This window comes from Pan troglodytes, chromosome X (genome assembly GCF_028858775.2).
Source record: "Pan troglodytes isolate AG18354 chromosome X, NHGRI_mPanTro3-v2.0_pri, whole genome shotgun sequence".
NCBI classification, from domain to species: Eukaryota; Metazoa; Chordata; class Mammalia; order Primates; family Hominidae; genus Pan; species Pan troglodytes.
This window is the reverse complement of record NC_072421.2, coordinates 22,624,389-22,632,599: the sequence shown is the minus strand read 5'-3', so window position 1 is coordinate 22,632,599 and position 8,211 is coordinate 22,624,389. Positions and strand designations below refer to the sequence as shown.

The window sequence follows — 8,211 nt, the reverse complement described above, 5'->3', positions numbered from 1 at the left end:
GTCCTGTGTTTCAAGCAGTAAAATCCCATGTGGGCCATAATTTTAGTGAGAAAGAAGGAAGTGATTCAAATTCTGAAAAATGTTTTCATCCATCCATTGGAAGGAAGAGGGAGGAAGGAAGAGGGAAGGGAGGAGAGGGAGAGGAGAGCTATTAAAATAAATAGTGAAAGCTCAGATCTGCGGATTGTGGTGGGCTCTGTTACTTATTGGCAGGTCCTTCAGACTGGAGGAGTTCAAATCCCAGGCCTTTCACTAACGATATACATTACTTACATTGTATCTGATCTTTCTAAACATTTTCCTTAGGTAGGTGTTCTTATCTCCTTTTACAGATAAGGAAACTGAAGTTTGAAGCTATTAAGTGATTTGCGAAAGGTCACAGGGCCAGTATTTGTCTTAAGGCCAGAATGGTTTCAAATTCCAACCTCTTGTCTCTCTGCTGTGGTTCTTGATAAGTTTGCTTATCGGGTAATTAGTGAAGGTAGGTGTAGCATCTCAAAGTGACACTTGAGCAGAGGCAAAGTGATAAACTATGCTTCCTTTAATTCTCTTGTTTAAAAGAGTAATTATCAGGCTTTATTTCCTTAACAGGAACAGCAGCCATCATTTAATTGTGGGGGGGGGGGTACATTTTTCAGTTGAGGAACAAAAATAGCAATACATGAACTATCTCCTGATGTGTTGCTGCTAGTAATTGAACATTAGGAAGGATATATACATCTGAGAGGCTATCTATCCATGTGTTCTACTTGTTCATTTCTGAGCCTTAAAGGGGATTTTATCCATTGATTTTTTCTCACCTCCTTTCCACACAGCTACTATTTCCTCAGTGCCTGCTCACTTTATGTGTGTTATCATCAGTCCTTAGAGCAGTCCTACAATACAGGAGTCTTTTGCAGATAAGGACACTGGAGCCAGCTGAGGATAAGTAATATTCCGAAGGTCACGTGATGGGTAAATGACAGAGCCCAGTTGGAACTCAAATCGATGTGGCTCCTGTGTTGAAATGTACTTGGAATTTGTTTTAATCTGGTATGGTTAAGACAACAAACATGGAGACAGCCCTTGAAAAGGGTTTATTACTCACAGTTTGGAAGATGAGAGGGCACGCTGATACGGACAGGAGACAGGGAAATACTGGGTAGAAGAGGGCGGTTCCCTGGCAAAGTCCCCACCCTCAAGCATGAAGACCAGAGGCCCTAATGAGGACAGGCATTTCTGTTTTCACGCCCAAAAAGTTGCCTTTTGGTCCACCACACCCCCTACCCTGGCCCCATATAAACCCTGAACCCCAAGCTCCAGAAGAGAACCCCAAGCAAAGAGAGGAGGAGGCAAGCGGACCAGCTGACCAGTGACGGCAGAACAATGCAGCAGACAGAGAAGAGGAGGGACGTCTGGACGCCAAGGGGAGTTCGGCCAGGGGCAGTCAAGGAAGAGTCTGGTTGCTAGGCACCCCGACTCCAGGGGAAGACCACCTTCCCACTCCATCCCCCCTTCTGGCTCCGCATCCATTTCGCTGAGAGCCACCTCCACCTCTCAGTAAAACCCTGCACTCATCCTTCAAGCCCACATGTGATCCGATTCTTTTGGGACACTGGGGAAGAGCTTGGGATACAGAAGGCTGTCACACTCGCCCCCCGCCCTTGTGATAAGGCAGAGGGTCCATTGAGCTGATTAACACACAAGCCATCTGCAGATGGCAAAGCTAAAGGAGCACACTGTAACACATGCCCACTTGGGCTTCGGGAGTCACAAACACCCACCCATAGATGCTGCCATGGGGCCAGAGCCCAAAAGTGCTCACCCCGGTTCCTGCACCTGCTCATCTGCATGCTCCCCCTCCCGTAAGGGGTCTGAACTGTGGGGGGCAACCAAACAGGCGAGCCACAACCCTGTCTCATACCCTGCGAGGGGAATCAGGGAACTCTCTCATTTCAATGCCTTGCCACACAGGGCCATATGTGGGAGCATCAAGGAGCAGAAGGAGCAAGGGAAAACCATAGGCACTTTATTGTGGTTTTCAAAGAAAGGAATGGGCAAGGCAGGGTAAGCAGCTGAGCAGGTTTAGGATTGGGTGGATAGCATGAATAATTTCAGCAGGCTCTGGTCTCTAGAGGTGGTCTCTAGCACTCTCGTACCTAGCCCTGGGATGATTTAGGGTGGAAAGGTAGGGGTATAGTGTCCTCGACTGCAGGAGTCTGGTAAAAGGAAGTGGGGGGGTATATGAATGTGGATTGGTTGATTTGCATATCAAAGGCATGCTCCCAGGCAAGTCAGTTACTATCTCTAGGAATTAGCTAACCCTGGGAGGGACAGACCTTCCCTGGGTCTGCAAGGCACCAAGATGTCAACACATCATAAAATATAGAAAATAAAAAACATGATTGATACAGCTCCCAAACCCACAATATTAATGCCTTTTCCAAAGCACTCCACTGCATAACAATTTTAAAATGAAATAACTATTCATCCAACTAGCGTTTACTTGCTGTATCCTCAAACTGGTCACACTCACCCTACTCCTTGGTTAGACTATTAACCTATAGAAGTTTGTATGCCCTTGATTAATAACAACCAATTGTTCAAGGATGGCTTGCCTAGATGTTTATGAGGACAAGGGGCTTAGAGAAGCAGGTCTCAAATTTGAGTGGGCACCAGAATCTCCCAGAGGGCTGGTTAAAACACAGATTGTGGCCAGGCATGGTGGCTCACACCTGTAATCCTAGCACTTTGGGAGGCCGAGGCAGGTAGATGGCTTGAGACCAAGAGTTTGAGACCAGCCTAAGCAACATGATGAAGCCCCATCTCTACAAAAAATACAAAAACTAGCTGGGTGTGGTGGTGAGCTCCTGTAGTCCCAGCTACTCAGGAGGCTGAGGTGGGAGGACTGCCTGAGCCCGGGAGGTCAAGGCTGCAGTGAGCCTTGATTGTGCCACTGCACTCCAGCCTGGGTGACAGAATGAGACCCTGTCTCAAAATTAAATTAAATTAAAAAACAGATTGCTAGGCTCCATCCATACAGTTTCTGATTCTGTAGGTCTGAGATGAGCTGAAATTTAAATTTCTTTTTATTTTTTATTTATTTATTTTTTGAGACGGAGTCTTGCTCTGTCACCCAGGCTGGAGTGCAGTGCCACAATCTCGGCTCACTGCAACCTCTGCCTCCTGGGTTCAAGTGATTCTCTTTCCTCAGCCTCCCAAGTAGCTGTGATTACAGGCGCCCACCATCACGTCTGGGTAATTTTTGTATTTTTAGGAGAGACGGGGTTTCACCATGTTGGCCAGGTTGGTCTTGAACTCCTGACCTCTGGTGATCCACCTGCTTCGGCCTCCCAAAGTGCTGGGATTACAGGCGTGAGCCACTGCACCCGGCCTGAAATTTTAATTTCTAACCAGCTCTTGGGAGATGCTGATGCTGCTAGTCTGGGGACCACATTGTGAGAACCACTGGTGTAGGGCAACCATTAAATCTCTCTGCAATGTGGTAAAGTGGACTGAAGAACCAACAAAACTAAACATTAAACTTATGTAGTGAAAACAGTGATGCCATTCAAAATATTTAACAACCACCATGGCATGGCACTGACCAGGGGACTGGGGCCAGTTTCAGTGGCCCCTACTGTACTATCTTAGTTGCTGGATCTGGAGGGTTCTAGGAGAGGGGGTGGATTGGAGGAGGCTTCAGGGGGTCCAGAGGGGCAGCCATCCACAGCTAGTAAGGAGATATTTCACTATTTCACAACAGCAGCAGCCACACTGGTATGAACCAACTAAATTGCAGTCCTGAGTCAAATTTCAAATGGACTTTTGATGTTCTTAAAATCCTTCAGTGGTTGCTGTCAGTTTTTAGGAAAATGTAAAAATACTTCACATTGAGTTCCTGCATGACTGAGCCCACGCAATCCTCCAGGCTCACCTGTGCACGGCTTCTCAGTTTACACCCTACACACCAGTCATTCTAAACCCCTTCAAGTTCTCAAATGCACTAAACTTTACCCAGCCTTTTGCGCTTTGAAAACATTTCTCGGCCGGGCGTGGTGGCTCAGGCCTGTAATCCCAGCACTTTGGGAGGCCGAGACGGGCGGATCACGATGTCAGATCGAGACCATCCTGGCTAACACCGTGAAACCCCATCTCTACTAAAAATACAAAAGGTTAGCCGGGCGTGGTGGCGGGCACCTGTAGTCTCAGCTACTCGGGAGGCTGAGGCAGGAGAATGCCGTGAACCCGGGAGGCGGAGCTGGCAGTGAGCCAAGATCAAGCCACTGCACTCCAGCCTGGGCGACAGAGCGAGACTCCGTCTCAAAAAAAAAAATTAAAAAAAAAAAAAGAAAACATTTCTCCTTTTGCCTGGAAAACCATTTCTTTAGGAAACTCGGGTTCATCTTTTAAGACTCAGCTCAGATTTTACCTCCTCGAGAAAATCTTCCCAGACCCCTCTTCTTAGTGAGGTCACAGGGTCACAGGATGTCAGGTTGTATTACAATAGTCTCTGCAGAAGTCGGCCCCATTAGACTACATGTAAGTTGAGATCAGACATTTACTGTATCTTATCAATTTTAACAGGGACTTTTTTTCAAGCTTTAACATTTCTAGAAGTAGAATGTACCTCGTAAGTGGTGATGTGGCATAATTTGACGGTATTTTTCTTTCTCGATGGTATTATTATGGTGGTATTATGATACATCTTACAATCGATTGAATCTTAGATTCAGTTAAATGTTTTTTTCTTCCCTGTATCCACGTTTTCTTATGCAACACTGAGCATGTAGAATACGCTTTGGCTCTCAGCCCCACTGTGATCTTCTAGTGTGTTCAATGTATGGTTGGCAGCTGGAAGCCCACGAACTACATTTTCCAGGCTCCCTTGCCAGCTGAGTTCCTGTTAGACTCTGTCAAGGGAAGGCATTAATAGGAAATTCAAAAACAGGAGGAATGTAGAAGTCTGCTTTATTTTTTCTTTACTGATCCTGGGTTTATCCAGGGCCACAGGAGGAAACTCTGGGATCCTACATAAAGACCGCAAATGTGACAGCTGCAGGGGCACATGGCTGCAGATGACTGCAGACTCTGGCAGCATCAATGGGATTGTGGCTCCTAGAGTCCCACTCAGCAGTAGCAGCAGCAGCCTCTGAGGTGAGTGTGATGTGGACTTTAGGCCACATTCCTTTTCCCTGTTTGCTTCTCTAGTCTTAAGGGCAGTAGCGGCCTTTTGCAGTCACTGAACTCTGGGTAACATCCTCTCCTTTGTTCTTTCTGCCTTTCCACTACCTTTGAAACCAATTCCCTACATTAAATACACTTGTTTGAAATACCTAGAGTGGTTTCTGCTTTCCTCACATAACACTAACAGAGCTCCCTTCTCTTTTTCTTGTAACTGCTAACTGCACCATTCACGTTGATATACGTTGATTCACGTTGATACATGTTTCCACGCTGCCAGGCAGGATAGTGCAGTGTGACAGTGGTTAAATACCTGGTATTTGGGAACAAACTCCCTGGATTGGATTCCTAGCATTGCTACTTACTGCTATGTGACCTTGAAAAAATTGCCTAATCTCTCAGGGTCTCAATTTTGTCATCTGGCAATGGGAGATAATAATAAACTATGATTATAATAGTTATGAAGTGCTTAAAATGGTTTCTGATGAAGTGGCAGGCATTATTATTATTCTGCTTCTTAATATTTCATGTTTTGCCACCCATAGATATGCCTTATAGATGTCTCCATTGTTTGTGTTTTAAAATTCTTATTCAGGGCTGTCTATGCCTATGGGAGGTATTCAGTCCAGACTTACTGGGGGAGGAAAAGAGGAAAGGATGAAGAAATAATGGAAAGAAGAGGAAATGAAAGGAGAGGGGATGGGAGAAGAGAGGAGTTGGGGGGAGAAGAGGAGAGAAGAGGTAGGGAAGGGAAGTGTTTTTTACCACAATTTAAGAAAACATCAGCTTTGGGAGGCCGAGGTGGGTGGATCATTTGAGATCAGGAGTTCGAGACCAGCCTGGCCAACATGGTGAAACCCCATCTCTACTAAAAATACAAAAATTAGCTGGGCAATAGTGGCACGCACCTGTAATTCCAGTTATTCGGGAGGCTGAAGCAGGAGAATTGCTTGAGCCTGGGAGGTGGAGATTGGGATGAGCCAAGATCACGCCACTGCACTCTGGCCTGGGTGACAAAGTGAGACTGTGTCAGGAAAGGAAAGGAGAGGGGGCGGGGGAGAGGGAAGGGGAGGGGAGCGGGGGGGAGGGAAGGGAATGGAAAGGAAACACCACCTCTCCTTTGGTCTCTTGCTCTTCACTGCAGACCCTGGTCAACCTCTAACCCTAGTTGGTTGTGTTCCTATTGGTAGTAAGGACAGCAGGTGTCCAGTCTTTCAGCCACCTGGTGGTTGGGACCACGATTTGGACAGCTTTATACCTCTGGGACCTGACCGAGTAGGCATTTAACCTTGCAGGATGAATGCAACTGAAATCACAATGAGATTACCGAAGTCAGCCTGAAAAGGCTGGGTTCAGTATGTGATTTGTGTAGCCAGAACGAAGAGAAAGGAAAAGAGAGGAGCAATAACGGACTCTGTAGTTACTAGTCATGGTCAAGGATGATCAAGATAGTGGTTACCGAGTGTGGTTCACATCTCCTCTGATGGGTTGCCTTAAAACTTACTATCGAATTCCTTGATGTCAAGTATTCTCTGAGTTCACCAAGCCTGACTTTATTCAAATCAAAACATATCTCACTTCTCTAGAACTTTCTGCCAATAGAATACTCAGTGGAAAAGAAAAAAAATGGATGGATGGACATAAAATAGGGCATCATTTACAAATGGGGGATGGAAACTGAGATACGATTTTCGAATTTTTACTGATTATTTTCAGTTTTATAATGCATTTGAAAGACCTCAACTCTAAAAGAGCTTGTTTGACATAATAAATTTTCCATTATTCTTCCAAACATAGCTTAATGAATACTCATTGTCCCTATTTCTAAAAAACTATAATATAGGTCCCCATGCTCATCACTACATGGGTCTGAGCAAAGAGTACCCATGAGCGAAGATGGAGGGGCAGCCACATACCATTTAAAGCTGTAAATCAGGCTACAAACTGTTCAATCAAATACATTCCCTCCTCCTACCTTGGAAATATACTTCATACCCACCTGGAAGGCCTGATTCCAATTCAGAATTCTCAGACTCCTGGGAGTTTCAGATAGAAACGCGTTGGAGAGCGGGCCCCAGTCCTTGGCCCATCCCCTTTCTCTTTTCACATCCCCCATCCCAGCAGCACCTTGACAACACGTGGGAGCCCAGGCACAGTCTTCCCTCAGGAGGATGGGATGACAAGCTGAGAAGGAGACCCCCATGGGCCCTGGATGTGAGCTCTGAGCAAGTTTAAACAGAACATTAGTAGTCTCAGAGATAAAAACTGTGTTTTAGAAAGGGACACAGGCACATCCCCTTGGCACTGCAGATCCTTCACTCCATGGTGAAGGGCATAGCCCCAGGATAGCCAGAGTGGAGCCCTCTTGAAGCCAGGACCCAGGGCAGGGTCCCTGTTGCCCAGAGCTAAGGGCAAAACTGTAGCTCCTTATCCCATAGCTTACGATATTAAATCCTTTCCCACTGAAAATACTCAAATAGATTTGAATTATAAGAATTTTTTTAAAGCAGAGAAATACAGATCTTAGGTGAAAAGAGAGTGAGGATGAGTTACCCACTGCAAATGAGGGCCTTGACAGTTAAAGCAAAAAGGAAAATACCTCAGTTATGGGTTCTTAAATAATATACGCATGTTCATTTGTTTAAGGAGACAATGTTTTTCAACATGTCACATTCTAGGAACATTTTATTGTATTATTATTATATAAAACACAGATGATATATGAATTTCAAAAATGTAATACATTATGCAAACCGAAAAGATCATTCGTCTTCCAAAGGAGGTGATAAATACTACATTACACAGTAGACTGCCTCACTGATATTAGCCATGAATTCCATTTGGAGTTTACTGCTTGTCTCAAAGACTTAGCATTATTTAACTGCAATAACTTCCAATCATAACCACCCAGATGATCGATTCTGTTTAGTCACTGATGTTCCTGTAATGGTGAAAAGACTGTATTATTTTGTTTGAAGCTAGCACACCAAGTCTCATAGTATGGTATAATTAAGAACAACTGTTTACTTTTTCTTAAATCCAACACCC

At 45.1% G+C, this 8,211-nt stretch overlaps 1 protein-coding gene across 1 annotated transcript in view; it reads right to left on the bottom strand.

Moving 5' to 3' along the window:
• Positions 1-7,955: 7,955 nt before the first annotated feature.
• The window catches only part of SMS (spermine synthase), a 78,071-nt gene continuing 77,815 nt past the window's right edge, over positions 7,956-8,211 (bottom strand). The window contains exon 12 of the mRNA XM_054676989.2: positions 7,956-8,104. The gene's annotated coding sequence lies outside the window, so the exon portion shown is untranslated. The remainder of the gene's footprint in view (positions 8,105-8,211) is intronic.